Genomic DNA, 13,377 nt, shown 5'->3' with positions numbered 1-13,377 from the left:
TTGAATTTCTAAGCTGTTTAAGGTTTAGATGATCTGATGAGGTTTTAGAGGTACGCCATTTGGCCCAAAATTTGTTTCTTAGTAGAATCTTTTGCTTACTGTATTATTGCATTGTTTAGCCTAATTTAACCTAAAAAAATATATATATATATATATATATATATATATATATATATATACACACTATCTTGTTTGCTCATTTCCTGCCTTTCCTAGCTAGTATAATCCAGATCCCAGACTTTGCTGATTTCAAGACTTTATTTTCTGTGTTCAGAGCTAGCCAGACCTTGCTGTGGTAGAGAGAAGTCCTACTGCTTACCAGTGGGAGTGTTGAGCATTGTACTGCCTATCTAACACTAGAGGAGTGGTTTCCAGCTCTGAAATTGTAATTTTATTAGCCATTTTGGGCAGATTTCTATCCCTTTCAACTTTCTTGCTTAAAAACGCGTCTGTTTGCTCATTTTTCGCATCATGCAGCACTGTGGGGCTATGGTTAAACTATTTCAGGTGCCAGAAAGTCTGCTCTTCAAATTTTCCCTTAGAACTAGCTGGTTTCTCTGTAGCAGCACTAAAATCTGAAGCCCTGTGACTAGCACTTGCTCTAGAACCAGCTGGAAAGCACTAGAAAGCCTTAAACTGATACAAGCACTCAGCTCTCCTTTGTAATAAGGAGAAACTAATTGTAGGCACTAAACAACCTATAATTGCAAAGTACCTTGCAAAAGTAATGGAAAACAGCTCTTGTACTTGACAAAAAAGCACCTAAACAGGCATGTCCAAAGGTCAGCTTCCGCTGATTTCTCCTGTCCACCTGGTGAATCTGGGCATACTGGGGCAATGCAGCAACTGCCTCATGTACACAGACAACCCTCTCCTCCTACCACCCAACAAACCTGTGAGAGATGCACTTACATAGCCAAACTGGAAGCAAAGCTCTCTCCAGCCAAGATTGTGCTAGACAGTCAAGAGGAGAAGGTTAACACCTGCACTACACCTCAAGCAACACATAGCCCTTCAAAACCCACACCATCAACACCCACACATAGCAACACTAAACCCACATATGCGGAGGCCCTTAACATTAACCTGCCCAAGCAACAAGGACCTCCAAAGCTGAAATGCAAACAAACACTAGTCACAACCAAAGTGACACACAGCTCACAACACCAGTGTGCCACCCAACAACAGTCCCTAAGGCAAGACAATGTACCCAACACTTTAGTCATAGCTGACTCTATAGTCAGGCACACTGATGTCCCACTCACCAGGCTGAGCAAGGAGAAAATTACAGTCAGCTGCCTGTTGGGTGCCAGGATCCGCCACATAACACATGCACTCAAATCACTCCACAACAAGTACAAATACGAGACTGTCATTGCCCATGTTGGAGTGAATGACTTGAGATGTGCCTCCCTGGACTACATGAAAAGAGACATGGAAGAGCTGTCAGATCATGTGGCTCAGGCAGGTATGACCCTAGCCCTGAGTAGCATCCTACCTTCGCCCAGAATGATACCACAGTATAAGGACAAAATGATTGACTTCAACAATTGGCCAAGCTTCTGGTGTAATTCAAAGGGGATCCAGTATCTGTTTGCCTGGGACGACATGATTGACAAACCACGATGCTTTGCCAGAGATGGCCTGCACCTGTCACCCCTGGGATTCAGGTTACTGGCTAAAGCTCTTGCCACACCCCTATAGTGCCTTTTTTAGGCAAGGTTCAAAGGACAAAATCACCACCGTAACAGATACAAGCATGCAAAATCTAAAGGTAATGCTACTCAATGCTAGAAGTCTAAACCTCAAAATGCACTGTCTCGAGGCACTCCTAAAAATGGAGAACATCGATATCGGTGCAGTAACTGAGACCTGGTTTAAGACTCTAGAGAGCACCCCTGCAATACCAGGTTACAACTCTTACCACACTTTTCGGCCACCAAACCAAGACCGAAACACTAAAGGTGGAGGAGTGTCCTTATTCACCAAGTATATTCACACCTCCAGGCAAGTTGCCCAACACAGTGCATCTGAAATTCTCCAGGTGCAACTAACACTAGGTAAGACTGCAGTCCAAATTGTAGCTTGCTACAGATCCCCCACCATGCCCCAAGATTCTCACTACACCTTCCTAAACATACTGGAAAATATTAAAATACAACCACACACCCTAATACTGGGTGATTTCAGGTACCCTGCCATTAACTGGGAAAACTACTCGGGTACCAACACCTTTTCCCAACGGTTCTTGGAATTCATAAATTCCAACGCCCTGGATCAACTAATCCATTGTCCCACCAGGGGCTCCAATATCCTAGACCTGGTCATTACCAACATAGGAGATAGTTGCTCCACACCGGTGGTCACCCCCTCATTGGTCTTGTCTGACCATAAGCAAATCACCCTTGACATCCACATCCCCCACCTCCCCCAGTAAGGAAACCTCTGTAAAAAAACTTCTCCAAGGCCAACCTCATGCTACTTAAGTCAGAAGTGACAAATTCATGGCACCTATGCAGAAGGGAGCTCTAAGTTCGACTGCTGAATCCTACACTAAGGCACTGTAAGAGCACATCCATTCGTGCATGAATTGTGCCATCACAGATAGAACCAAGATGCTCTCCTCCAAAAAAAGGAAGCCAATCTGGTGGTCCCCTGCCATAAACAAACTATACAACAGAAGGAAGAAACTGTTACAGAAAAGAGGAAAATCCCAGGATGCAAAAATTTCCCTTACCAGCCTCAGTAAGAAGCTGAGATCCCTCAGAAAATCCTCCAAAGCTAGTTACAAAAATAAAATTGCCAAAAAATCCAAAGACCAACCTCAAGGTATTCTGTAGTTATGTCAAGAATCTAAATGGCAATGCTCAGATCTGCTCTGAGCTGTAACAGAATGGCATTAAATATTCTGATTCCAAGGATATTGCCATTATCCCGGCAGATCGATTTAGTGCCAACTTCACCCCCCTCTCATCACCTAAAGGGCCCATCTCAATACCAAAAGATTGCCAAATTCCCGTAAGCACAGCCACACATGTAGAAACTGTACTCTCCATAGCAAAGAATAACAACATTCATGGGACCAGATGACATCCCGGGCTGTGTACTACATGAACTACAAAATGAACTGGCACCTCACCTAAGTGTCATGTTTAATCATAGCCTCACCTCAGGCTTCATGCCCACTGAGTGGCACACAACTACAGTTATCCCACTCCACAAGGGGGGATCCACCTTGGATCCCGGGAACTACCATCCCATCAGTCTGACGAGCCTTATCTGCAAGTGCATGGGGCGCATTATCATGGAACTTGTAAACAAAGACAGTGGCAACCTTCAAATACTGGACCCCACCCAGATTGTGTTCGTGAAGGGCCGATCTTGTCTCCTGAACCTGATTGACTTCTTAAAATCATTCTCCAGAGCTGTGGACGAGGGTAAGGTGGTCCACACAGCCTATCTGGACCTCGCCAAGCCCTTCAACACCATCCGCCACTCTGGAATCATAGAATAAACTTACTAAGCTGGGCATAAATCCCTACGTCACTTGATGGGTTGCCACCTGGCTTACTGACAGAACCCAGGCTGTAAAAGTAGCCGACTCTAAATCCAGCTCCAGACAAGTGCAGTACCTCAGGGTTCAGTCCTGGGACTGCTCTTGTTTGGCATCTACTTCTCTGAAGTACAGGCCAACACTAAGGGACTCTGGCTAACAAAGTTCGCAGAAGACTGCAAACTGGGTGCCATTATTGAATCCCCAAATGATGTGGATATTCTACAAAAGGGCCTTACAGAAACAGATGCTTGGTGCCAGAGCCATGGGCTCAAGCTTAATGCCAAGAAATGTATAGTTATCCCCTTTGGGAAAAACCTTGTACCCATGAATTACCACATAGGTGGCAGTACACTAAACACCGAAAGTGTGATGAGAAACTTAGGGAGAAAAGTGGACAGTGGTCTCACCTTCGATAACCACATCGCCACAACAGTCAGGAGATCCTTCTATGTGGCACACCTCATCACTAATGGCTTTTCATCCAGAAAAAAAGAGGTCATTGTCCCACTGTACTCATCCCTCATTAGACCCATTATAGAGTACAATGCCTCATGTGGTATGTACCTCACAAGACATCTACAACAGCTGGAAAGTCTGCAGAAATACCTCACCAAAAGAATCACAGGCCTAAAGCAGATGCCTTATGCTGACCATCTAAAACATCTCCAGCTATACTCTGTGGCATATCATCTACTCAGAGGCAATCTCTGCTTAACATACAAGGCCATGTCAGGCCCTGAGCTGTTGGACATGCTCCACTTAAAGAAATCCCAATCCTTCAGAACCACACACTCCAGGGATCTAAACCTTGTCATCAGAATGAACAAAACATGCTGGAGGGATAGGTTCCTGACCCAGAGACTCCCCATACTCTGGAATAGACTGGCCATCCATATCAAGCAGAGTGCCTCCTTGGCCCTCTTCAAAAGCAACCTTGACGATTGGATGGTAGATAAGAAATTCACCCTGGGGATCATGTCAGTCGTCCTGCCAGACAGGGGTCCAGGGAAGTAAATATTGTGGGAAGAAATATCCGGGGAATTGTTTGGCTAGGCTTGTATAGGCCCTAGGGCCGATAACCTAGTACCAACCTATGAACCTATAAGACAATGGAGCCAAGAAGGTGATTGACTCTGCTTGAAATGGGGTATCCTATTTACCTTTTCCAGTGTGTTGCAGTGATGGTCACACTAAAGGGAGTTTGTGATGAAAAAACAAATTTTATTAGAAAGAAATGGAAAGGTGGTAGTGTTTTCTGTAAGGGAGTGGTAAAGAGGAGCAGGCCATATTCTAGTTGTGCAAGCGGGACACCTTTGCCTACGGCTGCTGTAGCAGGTTTTGAGAGGGAATGACACTCATTTTGGGTCCAGAATAGATGGTAGTTAAATTTGGATCTGGCTGTCTAAATGGAGTCTTGGAATTTAAGGGACTGGTCAAGCTAAATACCATGGAATATAAATGGATATGGTGGATTCAATTAGATTGTTGTCTAGGTCTTTGAAATGGAGGGAGCTAGTGAGTTTAGTGAGTTGGTTTCTTTGTGCCAAATGGCATGGACATTTTTTAGGGTTGAGTAGTATTTTTTTTCTTTTTTGAATTGATATGGGATGGTGTGAGAGCTCAGAGTGTAATGGAAAAGTGAAATGGAAGTGCACAAGTCAAACTCCGTCCTTATGGGTGGAGTTTGACTTCCATATTTCTACTTCAGCTTTTCAAACACACACATTGAAGATTTAGAGTGAGCGAGCAAGTCCTAGAGCACACGCGCACACAGACAGTGAAGACTGAGAAGAAGCGAGTGATCCCACACACACACACACACACACACACACACACACACACACACACACACAGAATGAACAGTGAGAGCAAGCGAACGATCCCTGGCAGCCACACACATACAAACACTCTGACAGTGAAGAGTGAGAGCAAGCAAGTAAGCGATCCCCCCACACACACATACACACAGACTGACAGTGAAGATTGAGTGCGAGTGAGTGACCCCCCCCCCCCACACACACACACTGACAGAATCGATTTTCTTTCAAGAAAACGAACTTCATTATGCAGAAACCACTTTTATTTAATAATAATTGGAAATAAAAAGGGGAGAAACAGAAAAACAAAACCGCAACATGTAATAAATTTTAGATAAATGACAAAACATTTTCACACCATTGAAGTGAGAACATCTTTAACTAATTGAAAATGGATGTTCTTTGTGTTTCACTGTTGCAGTCATTACATTTGGGTAATCCTGCTGGCAGGTTGCCCTCAGCCGGCCTGACTTCCAAAGTCAGGTCATCAGGGGTATAAAAGAAGCAGCCGACACCATTTTCTTTAGTCTTTCTTGCCGCACGGTGCCCGAAGCAGAAGCAGTTCGCAAGTGCCGGTCGGCCGACTCCTGAGATTTTCGTGTTCGAGTTTCAGATCCGAAGTCTTCAATAAAGCTAAGTACCCCATTGGGGAAACTTTTTTCTTGCTCCAGACCGATGTCAGAACATCTTTAACTAATTGAAAATGTTTAGTCTTCTAACTAACGAGAACGGAAATGTCTTATAAGAGCATTGTTTAATGTAGAACAACAGTACCATGGAGATATAGCTTCTGTTACAAAGAAAATCTAAATAAACACCCCCAATGAGGTATGATAAAGACCCTCAAATGAAGCTTTAACCATTTCCTATTAATTCTTTTGGCTATGGAATATGCAAGAAATATCCTCTTTATCCAGCAGCATTGGCACTAAAAGTCTCTCAAACGTAAGAACTTCTCATATTCATGCCCCTTTTCCCATGCATGCGCACAACCACACGCGTGCATGCACATCCCCATTCATCTTCAGTAAGTGTATCTATGTCAGTATGCTGTGGCCATAGAGATATTTTCATGTCCTTTCTTATATGCATATTCGAAGACCAAATGGCACTGGTTATCACTACAAAATAATGACACACCTCACTACTACATACTAATTTTCCTTAATTAAGAACTAAGCTACCAGTAATGACTTCATACAATATTAATTCTTATATTTTCTACATTGTGTCACTGATTTTGACCCCTCTGTCTTATTTTAAGCAGTATGGTTAACAGTGCACTTAGGTTAGGGTTAACAGAGGATACCACCTGTCACTTTTTATGAAGGACAGTCCCAATTCTGGTGACTGTTTCCTGTAGGGATAGCAAAAAAATATGGCAAATGTCCCTAATAGTTGCACAAAATAATTATTTTACATCTGAACCACTTTCATATTATATGGAATAATAGAAATTACTCAAAGTCTACTACAGTTATCTTTTATTTTATCAAAAATGAAGTCTTGGCACTGGTAGTCACTTAACAATTTGCCCTGCAAAATCTCACATTTCTGTAAAAAAAAAAATGCCCCTCTTAGGGCATTTGAAGATATGGGCAGTCCTAGCTAGTAGCTGTCACTTACCCCCTTTTAACAGAGATAGTACAGATTTTGGCAGCTGCACTCTGCGACACATCAGGAAAATGGGAAATGACATGAAATTTTTGGGGAAAACTTTTTTTTTTCCTGTATGTATTGCAAAAAAAAGTTGCACTACTGCCTAGGAATTACCTGTGGTACAAAGTAATAGAAACAGCAACTCTTCTCCAACAGCGATTCTTACTTTTGATAATTAAATAAAAATATGTCTTCTGCATTCGTTGAGAGTATGATTCTTCAACTGTCTATATTTTTCTGCCTCATGTATTTAGTCTGTTGCTTGTAAATTTTGTGTTTTTTTTTTCTGGCAAATCATTGAGAATTGAAGTCAAAAATAATAATGCATGTCTGACTGTCCGATCTAGCTAAACTGCAAGTATTTCTGCTTCTTGAACTGTTTTAAACTGTTTAAAGTTGTTTTTGCACCTGCACTTTTAAAGTTTGTCCTGTTTGTTGCATTTACCTGTTGAGGCTACACACTCAAGTGCGCTAACCTGTGTTACATATTTATTGCATTTTCCTGCTGTTTGTTGCAAAAAAGAAAAAAAACAAAACAATTATCCTTGTTTCCCATCTTTCCTGACCTAGAGTAGTCCAAATACAGGCTTTGCTGTATTCTGGACTTTTGGAAAGTTCCTGTGTTGCCCATTTCCTTTCTTGGATAAAGGGAGGCTTCTTTGTATACCAGTGGCAGTGGGGAGCTTAGAGCAGCCTATCTATCCCTGGAGGATTGTTCCCAGCACAAGAATCTGATAGTCTATTGGCCGTTTTGGGCCAATTTGTAGCTCTTTCAAGTCCCCCTGTATAAAACCCGCTTTGGCGCGGCTTTGCACGATTTTCTGCATAGCGCAGCATCGGGCAGCTTTGCTTAATTGGGTTTAAACCATTCTCGCCTCCACAAAGTCTGCTCTTCACTTTTTCCCTTACAACTGATCAATTCTCATAATAAACACCCTATTCCTACTCTAAAGCCTGGCACTTGCTCACTAAAGCAATTATATAAGTCAGCACTAAAAAATTAAAAGCACTACACCCTCACAAACTCCCCTTGAGTACCTTGTTCCCCATTGGCCCTTTTTTTCAATTATAAAGGAATTCCCAATACTATTCTAGCATGTCCAAAGGTCAGTTGTCAATCTCCTCTCCGGTCCAGCTGGTGAATCTGGGAATCTTGAGGCAATGTTACAACTGCCTCATGTACACAGACAACCCTCTCCTCCTCCCAACAAATTCCAACACATGTGAGAGATGCAGCCATATAGCCAAACTGGAGTCTAAGCTCTCTCAACTCAGTACTGGCATAACCAGTCAGGAGGAGAAGGAAACCACACTCACTACAATTCCAGTCTCACATAGACCTACCACGACAACAAACCAAACACATAAACACACAAAAACATACTCGGAGGCTCTAAATAAAAATGTACCTAAGCAGCAGAGACCTCCAAAGCAGACACCCAAGCAACCGCTACCCCAAAACAAAACACGTGCAACACATAGCTCACAAAACCAGTGTGCCGAACAGTCACAGCCCTTCAGGCTAAACAACACACCTGATACACTTGTAATAGGTGACTCTATCGTCAGGCACACTGCCGTCCCGCTCACCAGGCTGAACAAGGAGAAGGTCACGGTGAGCTGCCTGTCAGGCGCTAGGATCCGCCACATAACACAAGCACTCTGGTCACTCCAAGGCAAGTACAAATATGACTCAGTCATTATCCATGCTGGTGTGAATGACCTGAGACGTACCTCCCTGGACTACATGAAAAGAGATATAGAGGAGCTCTCTGAGCATGGTGCCCAGGCCGGTATGACCCTGACCTTGAGTAGCATCTTACCCTCACCAAGAATGATGCCACAATATGAAGACAAGATGATCAATTTTTTGGCTTAAGTATTGGTGTCATTCAAAGGGGATCCAATGCCTGTCAGCCTGGGATGACATGCTTGACAAGCCACAATGCTTCGCTAGGGACGGCTTGCACCTGTCACCCGTGGGCTTTCGGATATTGGCAAAGGCTCTTGCCACCCCCATAGTACTGTTTTTAGGCAAGGCTCAAAAGACAAACCCACCTCCATAGGTATCACAAGGGATAAGAAACTAAGAGTAATGCTACTCAACGCCAGAAGTCTAAACCTCAAGATGCACGCACTCGAAACTCTCCTTAGCATGGAGAACATTGATATCTGTGCAGTAACAGAAACCTGGTTCAAGGCTCCCAAGAGCACCCCAGCACTACCAGGTTATACCTCATACCATGCTTTTCGGCCCCAAAACTTGGACCGAACCACAAAAGGAGGGGAGTATCAATATTCGTCAAAGATACCCACACCTCCAGGTTGGTGGCACAGCACGAAGCATCAGAGACTATCCATGTGCAACTAACAGTGGGTAAAACTGCCTTCCAGTTTATAGCCTGCTACAGACCACCCTCCCAAACCCAGGAACCCCACTCGGCCTTCCTGAGAACACTGGAAAATATGAAGGTCTCTCCAAACACCATTATATTGGGCGACTTCAACTACCCAAACATAAACTGGGAGCATTACTCTAGCTCCAACACCCTAGCCCAAAAGTTCCTAGAATTTATAAACTCAAATGCTATGGAACAACTTGTTACCACTCCCACAAGAGGGGAAAACATACTGGACCTGATCATCACCAACATGGGGGCTGTATGCTCCAGACCAGAAGTGTATTCCTCACTGGTAAGATCAGACCATAAACTAATCTCACTGGATATTCACATCCCGACCCCACCCCTTGCCCAGAAAACCACAGTGAAAAACTTCTCTAAAGCAAATTTCACACTCCTCAAAACCGAGGTGGAATCCTTCAAAGCCCCCGGGCCTGTAGAAAATACAGCCCAGACTGCAGAATCCTTTATAAATGCATTCTATGAACACCTTCAGGAATGCATGGATCATGCAATCCCAAATAAAACCAAGACCCAATCCTCCAAAGGCAGGCGTCCTGTCTGGTGGACCCCAGCCATAAACAAACTATACAATAGAAGGAGGAAGCTACTACATGATAGAGCAAAATCCCAAAAAGGGAAGGCATCTCTGATCAGTATTAGCAAAAAACTATGGGCACTCATAAAGTCATCTAAGGCCACCTTCGAGAGAAAAATTTCACAGGACACTAAGGATAATCACAAGGCTTTCTTTAGTTATGTTAGGAACCTGGGTGGGAATTCCCAGATATGCTCAGAATTAGTCCAAAATGACAAAAATACACAGAACCCACAGACATTGCCAACATCCTAGCTGACAGGTTCAGCGCAAACTCCCCCCCCCCCCCTCCCCACCAAAAGGGCAAATATCTATCCCAGCAGAGTGCTGCCCCCCTGACATCTCAGATGCTTAGGTAAGAGCCGCCCTCTCCAAAGCAAAAAACAAAGCATCAATGGGACCAGACGGTGTCCCGGGCTGCTTCCTACATGAACTCCAAGAAGAGCTAAACCCAAACATAAAACTACTGTTCAATCTCAGCTTACTACAGGATATGTACCCAAAGAGTGGTGTACAGCAACAGTGGTCCCTCTCCACAAAGGTGGTGCCTCAACGGATCCTGGAAACTATCACCCCATAAGCCTGACTAGCTTGGTCTGCAAAGCTATGGAAAGGATCGTCATGGACCTCACAAATAAAGATATTGGGGACCTACAGACACTGGATCCTACCCAGTTCAGCTTTGTTAAGGGCAGATCCTGCCTCTTAAACCTGGTTGATTTCTTTGAAACAGTCACCAAGGCCATTGACGAGGGGATGGTGGTCCACACAGCCTACCTGGACCTCGCATAAGCCTTCGATACAATACCCCAGTCAGGCATTATAGATAAGCTCACCAGCTTAAATATAAACCCCTATGTCACTAGATGGGTTGCAAACTGGCTCAAGGACAGAACCCACATGGTTAGAATTGCTGGAGCCATGTCAGACTCCAAACCAGTTACAAGTGGCGTCCCACAAGGCTCAGTCCTGGGACCTCTCCTGTTCGGTATATATTTCTCGGAGGTACAGGCCAACACGGAAGGACTGTGGCTGACCAAGTTCGCAGATGACTGCAAACTAGGCGCCATAATCGACTCTCCAGCCAACACAAGCATCCTACTAAAGGGCCTCATAGAAACAGACAACTGGTGCCAGAGCCATGGCCTCAAGCTAAACGCCAAAAAGTGTATAGTCATCCCTTTGGCAAAACAAAGTGCCCACAAATTACCACATAGGTGGTAATCCATTAAGTACGGAAGAAGTAATTAGGGACCTGGGGACCCAAGTTGATAGCAATCTCTCATTTGAAAACCACGTGGCCAAAGTGGTTAGAAAAACATTGTATATAGCCCACCTAATCATGAAGGGATTCACATCTAGATCAGGGGAGGTCATCGTGCCTCTTTACTCATCCCTCATCAGACCCATAATTGTGTACAATGCCCCTTTTGGGATGTACCTTACCAGACACCTGCAGCAACTGGAAAGACCCCAAAAGTACCTCACCAAGAGGATCAAAGGGCTCAAACAGATGCCATATGCTGCCCGGTTAAAGAAACTCCAGCTCTACTCAGTGGCATACCGCCTGCTCAGAGGTGATCTGTGCCTGACGTATAAAGCCATGTCCAACCCGGAATTAATGGACATGCTGCACCTCAGAAAATCCAAATCCCATCGAGCTACGTGCTCGAGAGACTTGAACCTCAGCACTGAAATAAATAGGACATGCTGGAGGGACAGATTCATAACCCAGAAGCTCCCTTCACTCTGGAATAAAATCCCAGTCCAGGTTAGGCAGAGTCCCTCATTGACTCTCTTCAAGAGGAATCTTGATGAGTGGATGGGAGATCGTAGGTTTACCCCGGGTATCACTTCTATGTCACTGTTAGACAGAGGCACAGTATACTAAGCTCGAAAAGGGCATAGCAAAATTCATTTAAAATGGGTGGCGAAAGCCAAACACACTCTGGCTAGGCTTATAAATGCCCTAGGGCAGATAGCCTAGTATGAACCTATGAACCTATGTTTGAATTTCAGGTTTCATATCATTCATAAAGTACATGCTGATGCAAATCCTGTTATTCTAGCAACCTTTTTTAAGTTTATGCAAGTAATCTCTAAAATCTGACCCTGATTTTTGCCTCCCCGCACACATAGACAAACACCACATTATTTTTCACTTTGTCCAGATTTGTTGTGCTAAGAAGTTAAAAGATATGGATGTGAGCTTAGCTTGTGTGCAGCTGCACCAGTAGGTATCACCTCCAGCATGAAGGCACCAACTGTGTATGACACACCTCTGGACTGCTGTGATCGAAGAACAGCGAGGTGATTTCCTTATGTTTCCTTATATTTTGTTTTTCTCCTTATAAATTTACAGACTTTTGTCAGATTTTCCTCATAAAGATAGAGCTCTTCAAGGGCTGTACATTATTAAATAATTGAAATAAGGCTATACAAAGGTTCCTTATCACTAACGACGTAGGAGTCTAGTGTCTAAATACCCTGTGTTCTGAAAAAAATAAAGAAAAACAAATATGTGTGTGGCTGCCATGAGCGTTAGAAATTATTCTGTAATGAAATGCAAAAATGCACTTATTTGTAAAACCGTTTGTGTGTGTTCATGTGTGTCTGTGTTCAGTTTTGCACTTTATTACAGAAGTTTCACTTCTGATGAACATGGCAGTCATATACACACACACACACACACACACACACACACACACACACACATGCACACACATATTTTTTTTTTTTTTTTTTTTTTAAGAACAAAGCCAATTTTAGTTGTAGAAGGTCAGCTAGAAGTAATGCAATTACAACACAACTAGTACTAAAGCAGAAATGACTAAGTCAACTAAAATGTATAAAAATTAGTTTTTCTTGTGCAGTGCAGTCACTTGCGTATTCGTATAACTCTTGTGCCTTTTTGTTTTGCTGCTTTGCTGGATGTATTAATTCTCCACACATTTGCTCCCCCATTTTACATCGAAAAAGAAGGTATACAAATCCCCAGAAACTTTCTGTGAATCACAGAGTAAAGTGCCAGCTCCCAAATCAGATGGGAATACACATTACATGAAGTGCAGGCATCCATTCCATGATTTCAGGCCACCATTTTTCATCATGGGAATCACAGGCAATGTATGAGAACTCTCTGTATATCTCTCACTGTTATATGCCCCATTTTCAAAATTGTTTTCAAAATTAATATTGATGGCAAGTAGTCATACATGATGCTCCATATGGACAACAACAATGAGCACTTTTGTTTACATACTGGTGGTGGTTTGTAGAAGTAAGCTTTGCATATGATCTATATGTGACAGTGTGTGTTTGGGGGGATGTTTGCTTTTCGGCTGT

At 43.4% G+C, this 13,377-nt stretch overlaps 1 protein-coding gene across 2 annotated transcripts in view; it reads left to right on the top strand.

The window, feature by feature from the left end:
* ARHGEF17 (Rho guanine nucleotide exchange factor 17) overlaps positions 1-13,377 on the top strand; it is a 2,179,236-nt gene that overhangs the window by 1,242,259 nt on the left and 923,600 nt on the right. The window lies entirely within an intron of this gene.

This window comes from Protopterus annectens, chromosome 5.part0 (assembly GCF_019279795.1).
Source record: "Protopterus annectens isolate FY-2018-M chromosome 5.part0, PAN1.0, whole genome shotgun sequence".
Classification (NCBI taxonomy): domain Eukaryota; kingdom Metazoa; phylum Chordata; order Ceratodontiformes; family Protopteridae; genus Protopterus; species Protopterus annectens.
The sequence above is the reverse complement of the archived record's forward strand: the minus strand, read 5'-3'. Positions and strand labels throughout refer to the sequence as shown.